The sequence below is a fragment of the Nansenia antarctica genome, assembly GCF_963989245.1.
Source record: "Nansenia antarctica genome assembly, chromosome: 3".
Taxonomy (NCBI): Eukaryota; Metazoa; Chordata; class Actinopteri; order Argentiniformes; family Microstomatidae; genus Nansenia; species Nansenia antarctica.
Window position 1 is genome coordinate 63,708,618 of NC_137688.1, and position 14,759 is coordinate 63,723,376.

The window sequence follows — 14,759 nt, forward strand, 5'->3', positions numbered from 1 at the left end:
TATATGATATGAAAATGAAATGATAATGTTGTACATCATAAACCCTTCATGTACCGTGTATGTACTATATCAGACCTTTTGGGTCAGACCTTCAGCCTTTAACTTCTTTCAAAAAAGGAGACAGTCAAAAATGTATGCTCCAGTCTCTCTCCCCGTTATGAGTGACTCAATTAATTTAGATAGACCAGTTGAAGTTTTCCCAATTGTCCCATTGTGATGCAATAATCCGTCGCACCACAAACTTTTACAACATTTGCAAAATTCGCACGCCGTGTGCTTTGTCCCATTCAAAATTAATGGAATCGAATTTTCGCCGTGCGATTAAAATCGGGGCCGTGTGTGTTGAGATGCGATGTTCTCATAGACTTCCATTCAAACTTCAAAATGGAATGTTGACGTGCAACAGAAATCGCACGCTGTGTGCATTGGCCTTAAGAACAAAGAAACAGCTGTAATGTCTTATCACAAATAAGAAGACAATTACTTTAACAATACAATTAACAAACAATCTTGTAAGATCAGCACTGCCTTTTACATATGCACTGAGTCAACAGATAAAGGAAAAAAACTGAAGTATTAACACTGATTAACTTATTTAAAACTGGAGTTCAGAACTTTGGTTAGCTCAATGAAACTCTATTATCATATATGGAAAATTCAGAACTCCTGACTGGCTCAATTAATTTTATGGATAAGTACTGAAAATGTTTTCCCACCTCCCCACTTTTACACAGAACTAAACCTCTGTGTAATAAACCCAATCCTAGATTAACCTAGGATTCACTGATTTGGACCTCTGTTAACCAAAAACAGCATCTCTCCCTGGTTAGGCCCTCTCTGTAACCAGGTGAACAGCAACTCCCCCTGATTAGTCCCTCTCTGCAATCAGGTAAGCAGCCACTCCCTCTGGTTAATACCTTCTCTGTAACCAGATAACAGCAACGTCTTATTAAATACCGTTCCGTATACAAATGAAAATCGACAGGCTTACCGTTGTTCGTGTGTTACGTAGACAGCGTGCCAAGGCCCTGATCATCCGCTCTCAGCCAATCAAAAATAGAGGGGACCTCTTAACACTACAGGCGCGACGTTTTTTTACCTACTAAAGCGCGACGAGGTGTGGATTCACACGACCACTATTCACAATGGGGGAGTGTGTACTGACCCACAAAAATCGCTGGATGGCGATGTCACGCAAGAAGCGTGAACACGCAACAGGAACACACCGCGGGGGAAACCCGATCTCTTTGTTCATTGATCGGAGAGCCATCAACACTGCCCGCAGCGCAGAGCGCATGTCTTATCGCTGGAACGAGACTGACTGATACACACCACAACTCTGCCATCATACATCGGTCCCACATGTATTTATTTACCATCATATTTTTCAATATAAAACGGTATGATATGGTAGCCTACATTGCAGTCGTCCCGCAGTTCTAGTAGATCGCCGACATCATGTTATTTGATGTACACATTTCACGGCAAGAGAATTCCGATTTGTGGCAAACACCCAACAATTGTTCGTTCACTAAACATTATAACATGAACACAGTTATAGCACCAGTTCCTAGCACCTAGTTTCCTAGCACCAGGGGAGCCCCCCCTCCCAAATTTCGTTGTTTGGTACCTGTACTATATCAATGACAAATAAAGACCATTCATTCATTCATTCAAACAATGACAGTTACAGTCTCGCTGTAGCGAGATTAGGAGACTACTAATTGAGAAAAAGAAAAGAAAATACATGAAAGAAAGGAGAGAAAGAGTACAGAATGATAAATCATTCAGAATGTTATTGGTTTTAATATTTCACAATCTGCCAGAATAAGCACGCTCCCTCGCACGCCCAGCCCATCATTTTTGATGCCGCTAATGTGTGTAATGAAAAGTGTGACAATGTTGAAAGACATGATGTCATAATCAAAATATAAAACCTGGTTGGATAAAATAAGATTCTGTTGTGATTGTGTTGACATTGTTGTGATGTGATCTTGGTTATGTAATGTGTAAAGTGGAGAGGAGATTGATCGGAACTGCGGGAGTTTTCATTACTAACGAATGATGGTTGATTATTATTATACAAAAATAATAGTAATAAATATTTCAATATTGTGTTATCATAGTTATGAGCTTCACAGTGATAAAGTCTGTTTGTTTGTCGTGAACTTCACGCCGGCCGTGCCCGTAACATCAGCAGACAATCGACTGCTGTAAACTTGTAAGCTTTGAAACCTGCTTGACAGCTTTGAAACCCGCTTGGCTCGCTCATGAATTGGCAGCTATTGTTTGCTGATGGGAAACGATCAATAAGATTACCCTCCCTGTGCATCAACCATTGCATCAAGTGATTGTAACTCACTTTAGAAACTAGTTCTTAGCCTACACGTTTATTTGTCAAATACATGCTCTGCATGTTTCTCTAAAATGCATAAAGTTCCTATGAGCAGAGAAGTGGGGAAATTATTAGAGCAATCTGATATGAAGCTTGAGTCAGCTGAGAACGATTTATGGAACAGATTAAATGCTATATATGGAGAGGAGATTGATTGAGACTGCGGGAGCTTTACTAATGAATGAAAGTTGATTATCATTATTAAAAAAGAATAGTAATACATATTGCAATATTGTGTTATCATAGTTATGAGCTTCACAAAGTCTGTTTATTTGTCGTGAACTTCACGCCGGCCCTAACATCAGCAGACAATCGACTGCTGTAAGCTTGTGAGCTTTGAAACCTGCTTGGCAGCTTTGAAACCCGCTTGGCTCCCTCATGAACTGGCAGCTATTGTTTGCTGATGGGAAACGATCAAGAAACAGTTAGAGAATAAGATTACCCTCAATATCTTATTATCAATTATCAATATACTGGTGGCCTAACATGGTCCAGTGGTCTAGCACCGTGGTCATGCACACATATGTCGGCCCTTCTTCTCCTTACTTTCCTGTCTGTCTTCACTATATCAGTCCAATAACATGAAAACTATGAGTGGGACTGCCCCACTCAGAAAAAAACATTATACAATAACATTATATACAAAAAAAACATTATATACAATATTATAAATATCCGTTCGTTATATAATATTTGTTGATGAGTACAGGCATAATCAAACGTAGGTTACTCCAATTACTTTGCTGCAGTAGCTATGCATGCACCACACAACTTGATAGGTACATACTGTGCAGTGTATCATTCATAACTGTACATAGGCTACACATATCATAATATCTTATCACTATTGCATGGAACTTGGGTAAACCCGCTGTGAAAAAAAACCCTCAGCTCCAACAAATCTGAAGGGATTGGGAGACATACTGTACAGTTTATCATTTTCATAACTGTCTGTACATATACATATCTTATGTATCACTATTGCTATATATAGCCTATATATAAACACATTATGTTACAAATATCAGTCTTATCCACTGTATCTAATTCAGCACTGAAGCCTGAAGGTTGAGCACAGTGTGTGCCCCCTTGCTACCTCTGCTGATATAAAAGAGAATTGCAGCCTTGGAGAAAAAGATGGCAGCCGAATCCCAAGGCAAATACACAGACACACACAGAAATACTGCGAAATCGCTTTATACTAACTCGATTTTGAAAATGTAAAGATGCTGGGTGGTAGAACGCACATATCTAGGAAAAGTCATGAAAGGAGGGTCCTGAAATTTGATCGAGTGCAAAGGTAGATTTTTTTTTGTACTCACTGGTGCTGTTTAACACCTCACGGCTAATTAAGTGTTAACCGCGTCACTTGCTAGGTGAAACGCGAGAGTCTTGTTCCTTCTCAACTTTTCATAATAATAAAACCCAGCTCGTCAGCTGAAAATGGCTGAAAACGGACAAAACAGGATACCCTCGCAGCCGCTCCCTTGTTTCCTCGTCGCCAAACTGTTAGAGCAAATTATCAATAAAAGCAGCCTGTTTCGTTTCAAGATGTATAAGAAAAGATATTTAATATTCTTCTGCAGAAGGAGGAAGTTTACAGGTTCGTCAGACGGATCTGAAGATTCAAAGTTCCTCGTAAAAGTCCAGATCATTCATTATCTCTCAGTATTTATGCATTCAGGTACCCTCAGGTAAGAGGTCCGCCCTCGGGTGGGGTCTAGACCAATCATGAGCAATGGGTGTGGTTTTGTACATTGAGGAAGATGATGGGGGATGAAGGTTAAGGGGGAATCGGCCCCCACTTTCTCCTAGGGACACAAAGGTGAAAAAGGAACACAATAGCCACAAACTGGTTTAGTCTGGTCTTAGAGTACTGGGTCTGGGGAAACACAAAAGTCCAAAACTGTTCTAGATGGCTTGGTCCATCTCGGGAGAAAAGAGAGCAATCAGGTCTTTGTAATCATTTAAATGTGTCTGTTGTCTAGTCAATGTCAAGCTTCAAGTAGAGAAACTGGTTTCATTGTGTGGTTACAACAGGAAATCAGTTTCTATAGCTTTGCCCTAGATATCCAAAGTTTGAATCTTAAATGTAGAAAAATGTCTTTTACATATAATAATTTTCTCTCACAGGATGTCATTATAATAACAGGTTGTGAGGTCAGGTTATGTGATGTGTTCTGTGTTCGTAGGTCATGTGACACCTCAGGACGAGCAGATCGAGAGGAGGTGGACCCTGGAGCACCTGGCGCCGTTGGGGGAGAGAAGGCCAACATGACAGAGCAGGTACAGATAAAATAAGATTGTTGATATTTTGAAAGTGTGAAAATTGATATTATGTTCTTTCAGATAGCGTTGATTGCATAATTTCTAGTCTCTTTTTAAAGAAAATTATAATTTTACTTCTGCTTACTGTACAGTCGACTGGAAGGGAGACAGAGCAGAGTTCTGGAGGACCGGTATTGGACAAGATCAGTTTTCGGGTTGTGAACCCTTTCCGACCCAGCGAGGAGCCGGTGGTCAGTCTCCTTGGGGGGAGTCGAGATGACGAACAATCAGAGGAGCTGAACGCTGGAAACCTCGACAGGATTGTGACCACGTTCGTCACAAGTGTTCTGGAGGAGGTGAAGGAACAAGTCACCGTCTGGATGTACCAGGTCCGCCCTCCAGTTGTTAGAGTTGCCTCTGCGAAGGCCAGTCAAACAGCCTTGGACATGGTGACCAGTATTCTGGAGGGGGTGAAAGACCATGTGACCCAGGGTGTAATCGGACTTGGAGAGGGGACTCCAGTGCCGTCTGTCAGCCAATCAGAGGAGGCCAGTCTCCGGCCGGAGCTAGACGACAGATATCCAGGGACCTGGATGCCGTCCCAGAAGATGGACGACATCGTGGCAGGCTTCATGGACACGGTGTTCGACAACACACTGGACCAGGACCTTGTTGCCTCTTCAAAGGCCAGTCAAACAGCCTTGGATGTGGCGACCAGTATTCTGGAGAGGGTGAAGGACGATGTGAACCAGGGTGACATCGGACTTGGAGAGGGGACTCCAGTGCCGTCTGTCAGCCACCTGTCAGAGGAGCTAGACGACGGACATCCAGGGACCTGGATGCCGTCCCAGAAGATGGACGACATCGTGGCAGGCTTCATGGACACGGTGTTCGACAACATACTGGACCACGATCTCGTACCCCTGCAGGAGCCCGGCACGTCGGTCTCACAGGACCTCCCTGTGCCCCCGACAGACGGAGAGGCATCAGAACCTTCCTCCTCACCAGCCAGTTGTGTGAAACACGACCCCGGGGTCGCCCCAAAGAGGGTGAGAATCCACACCATCTACAGGAACCCCCTTTACTTCCTGACTGAGCAGTCAAGCAGTCCGTCCTCCTCTGATGGAGAATCCTCCACCACCTCAGAGAAGACGGCCCTGAGTCAGACTGGCTCAGAGGAGGACATGCGGGCGTCTGTTCAGGACACCGTCATTCAGCCCAGACCCCCCGCCTCAGACCCTCCTGCACAGCCCAGACCCCCCGCCTCAGACCCTCCTGCACAGCCCAGACCCCCCACCTCAGACCCTCCTGCACAGCCCAGACCCCCCACCTCAGACCCTCCTGCACAGCGGGGCGCCTCTAAGAGGAGGAGAACCGTCTCCAGGTCGCCTCAGAGGAAGAGTCACAACTGAGAGGGACTCAGTTGCCTGTATTGTTTTTGAATTGTATTTAGATAATAATAATAATACATTAGACTTATATAGCGCTTTTCTAGACACTCAAAGACGCTTTACAAACGGAAAAGATAGAGTAGTAATAATAAAAAGAAACAAAAGAAAGTATAGGGGTCTTATTGATTTTTTGATTACTAAATCAAAATCTAAGTGTCTTTGTAGGACAATCTACTCTGTATACTGAAATTACACCTAGATTTCGGCCGGTGTCCTCTCTCGACCAGCATTTTTTGAAAAGCTCAAATTTGTATCAAGGTTTTATGAAAGTCCTTGGTTATTTTGTTTACAAATTTGTTTAATCTGTGTTAGTGAGCACTTCTCCTTTGCCGAGATAATCCATCCACCTGACATGTGTGGCATATCCAGATACTGATTAGAAGCATGATTATTGCACAGATGTGCCTTAGGCTGATCACAATAAAAGGCCAGTGGCAGTTTTAATCTGGGCTAAATCATGAGTGAGAGTCATGCTCAATTTGACCTCTAGATGGCAGACTTGTATCGTGTAATATCAATCCAGATGCTTGTTGGCTCTTCACTCAGATCATTCAGTTTCGTCTGCTCGGATGTAAAGCCTACCCTTGACACTTTTATGTGTTTTAATCTGATTGGGAATTCATCATTGAGATTATTTGCTTTGGGTTACAAGGGGTACAACTCTGTAATTGACGAAACACTTAAGTCATTCAAGTTCAAACTACCAAAAGTGTGTGTTTGTGTTGGTATATTCTTCATTACTCATTCAGTTGTGTATTCCAGGAGCACACGTTTGCAATCCTCAGGAGGAAATGTAGGTGTGTAGGTAGGTAGTTAGTACTAGGTAGGTAGTACTAGGTAGGTAGGCAGACAGGCAGGCGGGCAGGTAGGCATGTAGGTAGGTGTGTAGGTAGGTAGGTAGGTAGGTGTGTAGGTAGGTATGTAGGCAGGTGTGTAGGTAGGTAGGTAGGTAGGTAGGTAGATAGATAGATAGATAGATAGATAGATAGATGGATAGATAAATAGATAGGTAGGTAGGTGTGTAGGTAGGTATGTAGGTAGGTATGTAGGCAGGTGGGCAGGTAGGCATGTAGGTAGGTGTGTAGGTAGGTAGGTAAACAAAATGTCATGAGATTTGAAAGTTCAGAGGTCAAACTGAAGGGAGAGGAGGGGAGGGGAGGGGAGAGGAGGGGAGAGGAGAGGAGAGGAGGGGAGGGGAGGGGAGGGGAGGGGAGAGGAGGGGTGGGGAGGGGAGGGGAGAGGTGAGGAGGGGAGGGGAGGGGAGAGGAGGGGAAAGGAGGGGAGGGGAGAGGAGGGGAGGGGGACTGTTCTTTTGAGAGTTCAGAGTCCTATGGTACTGTGATCTACAGTGCCAACAGCGCTTGTCTGTCATAGCGTCGGACCGGAGGCGGACCAGGGGGCGGGGCCAGGGGCGGGGACAGAAGCGTCATAACAAAGCGAGGTTGACAGGTGCACCGCTAATTGGCATCGACGGTAATGTGACATCAAAAGACGTCACGTAGTCCAGTTAAATGGAAGTAATTAGGACATTCTTTCATTCCGAGAAGGAGAGATTACAGAGATCACAGCTCTGTGCAGCAGGGGCGGGGATGGGGGGGGGGGCAGGGGGTGGTGGGGGGGGACAAGGGGACGGACAGTGGACCTCCTTCTCTGACGCGCTCCCGTCCCCCCCCAGGACTGGAGGTCATGTTATTGAACATAATGAAAAAAGAAAAAGAAAGAAACAGAAAGTCAAACAAGTCGGCCCCTCAGCTTCGTGACTGCTAGCGTCGTTAGCGCGCGGAGGTTCTGTGCCCGTGCGGCCGTAGTAAAGCTGCCATTGATCGGACCGGACGGGCCAAGCCTACGGTAGGCCTCCGTGGTGGGGGGACCCGATGTGCAGGAGGGGAGGTCCGATGGTGCCGGTTTTACTGCGAGCGTGAAGGGTTCTGCAGGGCCACTGGGGGGCAGTGTTGTGAAGAGGGTCGGTTGGTGGAGAAGTCTGAAGGCTTCTCGAGCCAATCAGAGGCCTGAGGCCTTCTGTAGCGCTTCCCGCTATCATGGGAGAATATTGATTTTGAGGAATAACTCGCCCGGGGGAGGCTGGTGGAGGTAGAAGACCAGGGGAGGCTGGGGGAGGTAGAACACCAGGGGAGGCTGGAGGAGGTAGAACACCAGGGGAGGTTGGTGGAGGTAGAACACCAGGGGAGGCTGGTGGAGGTAGAAGACCAGGGGAGGCTGGAGGAGGTAGAACACCAGGGGAGGCTGGGGGAGGTAGAATACCAGGGGAGGCTGGGGGAGGTAGAAATCAGAGGACAGGGCTCATTGTAAGTTCATGGAATGGAAAGACGAACGGTATCGAAACGAAAGCGTTACGTGTTTGATGTCCCTCAGTCCGTTCCATGAACTTACAACGAGCCCCGTCCTCTGATTTCTACCTCCACTAGCCTCCCCTGGTGTTCTACCTCCACCAGCCTCCCCTGGTGTTCTACCTTCCCCAGCCTCGCCTGGTGTTATACCTCTCCCAGCCTCCCCTGGTTTTCTACCTCCACCAGCCTCCCCTTGTGTTCTACCTCCACCAGCCTTCCCTGGTGTTCTACCTCCCCCAGCCTCCCCTGGTGTTCTACCTCCACCAGCCTCCCCTGGTGTTCTACCTCCCCTCGTCTCTCCTGTTGTTCTACCTCCACTAGCCTCCCCTGGTGTTCTATCTCCACCAGCCTCCCCTGGTATTCTATCTCCACCAGCCTCCCCTGGTGTTCTACCTCCACCAGCCTCCCCTGGTATTCTATCTCCACCAACCTCCCCTGGTGTTCTACCTCCCCCAGCCTCCCCTGGTGTTCTACCTCCCCCAGCCTTCCCTGGTGTTCTACCTCCACCAGCCTCCCCATGTGTTCTACCTCCCCCAGCCTCCCCTGGTGTTCTACCTCCCCCAGCCTCCCCTGGTGTGACCTGCATGGCAGAGTGGACTATACTAGAGCAGGTAATTGTTCAGATTTAACCAAAAGCATTCCTGACTAATGCCCATGGCCTGGGTGAGGAGGGGGGAGAGGAGGGAAAGGGGGAGAGAGAGGGGGAGAGTAGGAGGGGGGAGGGAAAGGAGGGAGAGAGAAGTGGGGAGGGGGGTGGGGGAGAGGAGGGAAAGGGGGAGAGGAGGGAAAGGGGGAGAGTAGGAGGGGGGAGGGGAAGGAGGGAGAGAGAAGTGGGGAGGAGGATGGGGTGGAGGAGTGAGGAGGGGAAGGTGGGGGAGAGGAGTGGGAAGGGGGAGGGGGGCAGAGGAGTGGGGAGGGGGAAGGGAGAGAGAAGGGGGAGTAGAGTGGGGGAGGAGGGAGGGGAGAGAGGAGAAGAGGGAGTAGTGGGGGAGGAGGGGGGGAGGGGGCCTCAGGTAGTGCTTGCAGGGCTGCCCTCTCTCTCTCTCCCTCTCTCTCTCTCCCTCTCTCTCTCTCTCTCTCTCTCTCTCTCTCTCCCTACTTTTGCAGCAAAGTTGGAAGCAGAAAGGTTGGAATGAATCAACATTTTCCATTGGATGGAGAACCTGGCCCCTGGTTTTATAGATGTTGTTCTCTCTCATTATTCCATTAATCTTTAAGTCTCACCGAACGAAAAAAGAACCAGAAGAAAAATATATTAGTGCTGATCTCAGCAGATTATTGTTTCGTTGTTTCGTTTTTTTTAACCTAATGAATAAATACGTTTGGAGTTTGCCATACAGGTATTAGGCTTCCCCCTAACTGCCAAAGGGGAAGTTTTACTGGACTTTTCAAACATGTCTGATTAAGTGTAACAGAATGGGAGAATGCCTCTGTTCGCTAATTGAAGCAGCATTTCCATATTCCCTCCACCACACAAATTGAAATCAAATGATCTCACCACAGAAGAAGTAGTTATTTTTAAGAGCTAAGTTATTAAACTAGCAAACATAAAACACACCTTCTCTCCGTTGGATGTTAGAGACAAAAACCTTCAAACGTTTTTTTGTTTTGTTTTTTTTTCTCCCATTTTTCTTTTTCTTTGAGGAGGAAGTCTTTTTTAAAAGAACATGAAATCCATTTCTGTTCTTTTTAGCTCAGTTGAGAGTTGGAGATGATTTGAGAGCTCTAACATTGCCAGAACCTATAAAAGACATTTCACATTTCACATGAGTGTGAAGTCCTGGGTGGAGAGGGAGGGAGGGGGGAGGGGGGTGGGGGGCTGCAACGCACCAAGGCCCAGGCAGGAGGACAAACAGGGGATGAAGGCTGTGGAGAGAGAGAGGAGGAGGGGGGGAGGAGGACTGTGGAGAGAGAGAGGTGGATGGGGGAGGAGGGGGGGAGGAGGACTGTGGAGAGAGAGAGGAGGAGGGGGGAGGAGGGCTGTGGAGAGAGAGAGGTGGATGGGGGAGGAGGGGGGGAGGAGGACTGTGGAGAGAGAGAGGAGGAGGGGGGGAGGAGGGCTGTGGAGAGAGAGAGGAGGAGGGGGGGAGGAGGGGGGGAGGAGGACTGTGGAGAGAGAGAGGAGGAGGGGGGGAGGAGGACTGTGGAGAGAGAGAGGAGGAGGACTGTGGAGAGAGAGAGGAGGAGGGGGGGAGGAGGGGGGGAGGAGGGCTGTGGAGAGAGAGAGGAGGAGGGGGGGAGGAGGACTGTGGAGAGAGAGAGGAGGAGGGGGGAGGAGGGGGGAGGAGGGCTGTGGAGAGAGAGAGGAGGAGGGGGGGAGGAGGGCTGTGGAGAGAGAGAGGAGGAGGGGGGGAGGAGGACTGTGGAGTGAGAGAGGAGGAGGGGGGGGAGGGGGGGAGGAGGACTGTGGAGAGAGAGAGGAGGAGGGGGGAGAAGAATCATGCATTCCACTCCTCATACAATTAGAAAATCGAATGTTTTTATGTATTTATTCTTTCTAACCAGTACTGTCTCTGTTCTAGTGGTGAAACCAGTACTGTTTCTGTTCTAGTGGTAAAACCAGTACTGTTTCTGTTCTAGTAGTGGAACCAGTACTGTTTCTGTTCTAGTGGTGAAACCAGTACTGTTTCTGTTCTAGTGGTAAAACCAGTACTGTTTCTGTTCTAGTGGTAAAACCAGTACTGTTTCTGTTCTAGTGGTAAAACCAGTACTGTTTCTGTTCTAGTGGTGAAACCAGTACTGTTTCTGTTCTAGTGGTAAAACCAGTACTGTTTCTGTTCTAGTGGTGGAACCAGTACTGTTTCTGTTCTAGTGGTAACACCAGTACTGTTTCTGTTCTAGTGGTAAAACCAGTACTGTTTCTGTTCTAGTGGTAACACCAGTACTGTTTCTGTTCTAGTGGTAACACCAGTACTGTCTCTGTTCTAGTGGTAACACCAGTACTGTCTCTGTTCTAGTGGTAACACCAGTACTGTCTCTTCCTCTGTGCATGAACACATTGGCTCTGAACACTTGTGATGTGATAAACTGGAACATGTTTTATAGGTCTCCACAAAATATAGGTCTTTTATAAGGTGAGTGAGTTATTGCATAGAGTAGAGTTGGACGCGAGGTGCGCTTGATATCAGGGACAAATAACGCAGATTTTGATTTTAAGAGTTTTCAGAGAGAGAGAGAGAGAGTGTTATCTTAAAAAAAAAAAATATAATCAGATTTCGCACACTAGTGGACAGAAATTGCTTACAGATGCACCGTCTCACACATTGTCCAGCTAACAGATTCCAGCTCCTCTAATTACTCTGATGAAGGACACCAAAAAAACAACATGAAAGTGGTTATTTTACAATACATACATAAAAAAACAGAAACGTTTTCCCTTTTTCTCACCATGTATTCGCCGCGGTGAGAGAGAGTGAGAGGAGTCGCAGGTGAGCAGATGGTTTGCATTGTGGGTAACGGCCTGTTGGTCTGATCCCAGCCGGAGGATGACATAATTTAACGTCCGATGATGCCATACCTGTGACATCACTCTGTGGTAATGATGGCGGAGGCTTTGTAGAAGGAGAACACCTGAGTCTATATGAACATCATTAGGAGCCGCGGAGGAACGCAGACGGACGTTGCCCCCGCCGCCGCCGCCCCCCGCCGCCTGGGATGTTTAGGCCGTGACGCCGCCGACACCTCGCCATCCCAGCCGCTCGCCTGCTTGTACTTCCACGCCAGAGGGGAGGCCGGCGGAGGTAGAAGAAGAAGAAGAAGAAGAAGAAGAAGAAGATGAGGAAGAAGAAGAAGAAGAATTTAAATTTTGTCATTTAGCAGACGCTTTTATCCAAAGCGACTTACAATTACGAATTACAGGGACATTCCCCCTGGAGTAACTGAGGGCTAAGTGCCTTACCCAAGGGCACACTAGTAGTGGTGTGGCTTCAGGCGGGATTTGAACTCACAACCTTCCGATCCCAAGTCCAACTCACTATCCACTAGACCACCACTACCCCTCAGAAGAAGAAGAAGAAGAAGAAGAAGAAGAAGAAGAATAATAATAATAATAATAATAATAATAATAATAATAATAATAATAATAATAATAATAATAATTAATTTTTAATTTAAAAAAAAATTATAGAAGAGAAGAAGAACTCAAGGGCACACTAGTAGTGGTGTGGTTTCAGGCGGGATTTGAACTCACAACCTTCCGATCACAAGTCCAACTCACTATCCACTAGACCACAACTACCCACAAAAAACGCACAAGCCTTTCGCCTTTTACTAAAGACTTCTGTGGAGAGGAACACTTACGAGTTCAAGCTATTTTTGGCAGGCTCTGCGTCTAGCTGAGCCCATATCCGTGTTTCAAGGTAAGCCAGGTGGGGGTCACAGGTCACAGGTCAACCCAGCTTTCACACTTTGACCTTAATGGCGGCGGAGGTGGGCGCGGTTCCATTTATGGGTTATCGCTTCTCGGCCTTTTGGCTAAGATCAAGTGTAGTATCTGTTCTTATCAGTTTAATATCTGATACGTCCCCTACCCGGGGACCATATATTAAATTGATTTTTGCAACAGGGAGCTGGAATCGGGGCTTGCTCCGTCCACTCCACGCATCGACCTGGTATTGCAGTACATCCAGGAACGGTGCACTCCTATCTCATGAGAAGAAGAAGAAGAAGAAGAAGAAGAAATTGTCCTCCGTTCTCCGATTTTTTTACGTCTCTGCCGGCCTCCCCTGTTTCACCCCCCGGCAGCCTCCTCCCCCGCTGACCTCTGGGTAATTGAAGTGAGTTATCTGGGAGCGCGTGCACGCCGCTCCATCCCCGTGCGTGATGACCGTTCGACAAATGTAATAAAAAGTAAATTAATGTAGAAACAAAGCAGCCTAAATGTTCCTAAATGTCCTCCTGTAGTTCAGAGAAAGCCATGTCCTGAACGTCGTCCTGTAGTTCAGAGACACCGTATAGCTCAGTAGAGCTTAGTATAGGACAGAATAGCTCAGTATAGCTCAGTAGACCTCAGTATAGGACAATATAGGCTCAGTATAGTTCAGTATAGCTCAGTAGAGCTTAGTATAGGACAGTATAGCTCAGTAGAGCTCAGTAGAGCTGTAGGTGTGGAGGGTGATATAAGAGTGAGGTAGTGAGGTAGAGGAGATGATATAAGCAGGGGTGCACATAACTTTTTGGGGCCAGTGCTCAGAGGAGCACCTAGGGATGCTGCTTGGTGCTCCCCGAGCTCGCGAGTCACGACCCGTCCCACAGGATGGATGAAAAAGGGATACATGGATAACTTATATTAGCAAAACGAAATGTATTCATAAATAAAGATGAACGAACAAATGATTGTGTGCAAAACAAAATAAACAATTGCAAAATCAAATGACTGCTCTTTAAGCATGAAAGTCTGTCAGACTCCTTTAAACACAATGAAATCAACTGACATCTCTTTAAGCACTAACTGAATGTCTGTTCTTTAAACACAATGAAATCAACTGACATCTCTTTAAGCACTGCTCTGTTCTGTAAACACTGAAATCAACTTTTCAACAAAAAGTTACAGCCTAAGCATGTATTTATGCTACAAGCTTAATCATCATCATCACTGCTCTCTTGACTGCTGTTAATACTGTCCTCAATTTCAACCATGGTAGAGGATGTTGTAGGCTATCACTTTAAATAGCTCATTATTTTGATTGTGAAACAAAGTCATTTATTTTTTTTCTAATAGAATTCCCAACCATATTCCCTGGGTCAGGGGTCTAGGTGCGATAATGAAGCTGTAAAACAAACGTCTGAACGTTTGAAAGCTTCAGAGAAAAGAAACGTGTCCCTTGGTGTTGTTTTTCCTTTTAGCGACGAGTCATTCGGGAGTGAATTTTCACGTGGCGGCGTGATAACCGTGCGATACGCGATACGCGGAATGAAAGTACGAGTTACGATACTTTCCGAATGTTTTCGTGAGGGGAGTCGCCGTGGTCGTCGTCGGTCGACTGTTGTGATCGATTACTCGTCGGGCCTTCGGCTGAGGGAACGGCAAATAGTTACTTAGTGGGGCTTGCTTCTTGGACCCAGCTGTTGGTGCGCAAAAGCGCCTTCATGCAGCTGATCTGCCGCGCAGCATGCATTTTGGCGACGCATGCGCACTGGCGCACCAGTTATGTGCACCCCTGGATATAAGAGTGAGGTAGTGAGGTAGAGGAGATGATATAAGAGTGAGGTAGAGGAGGTGATATAAGAGTGAGGTAGAGGAGGTGATATAAGAGTGAGGTAGAGGAGGTGATATAAGAGTGAGGTAGAGGAGGTGAT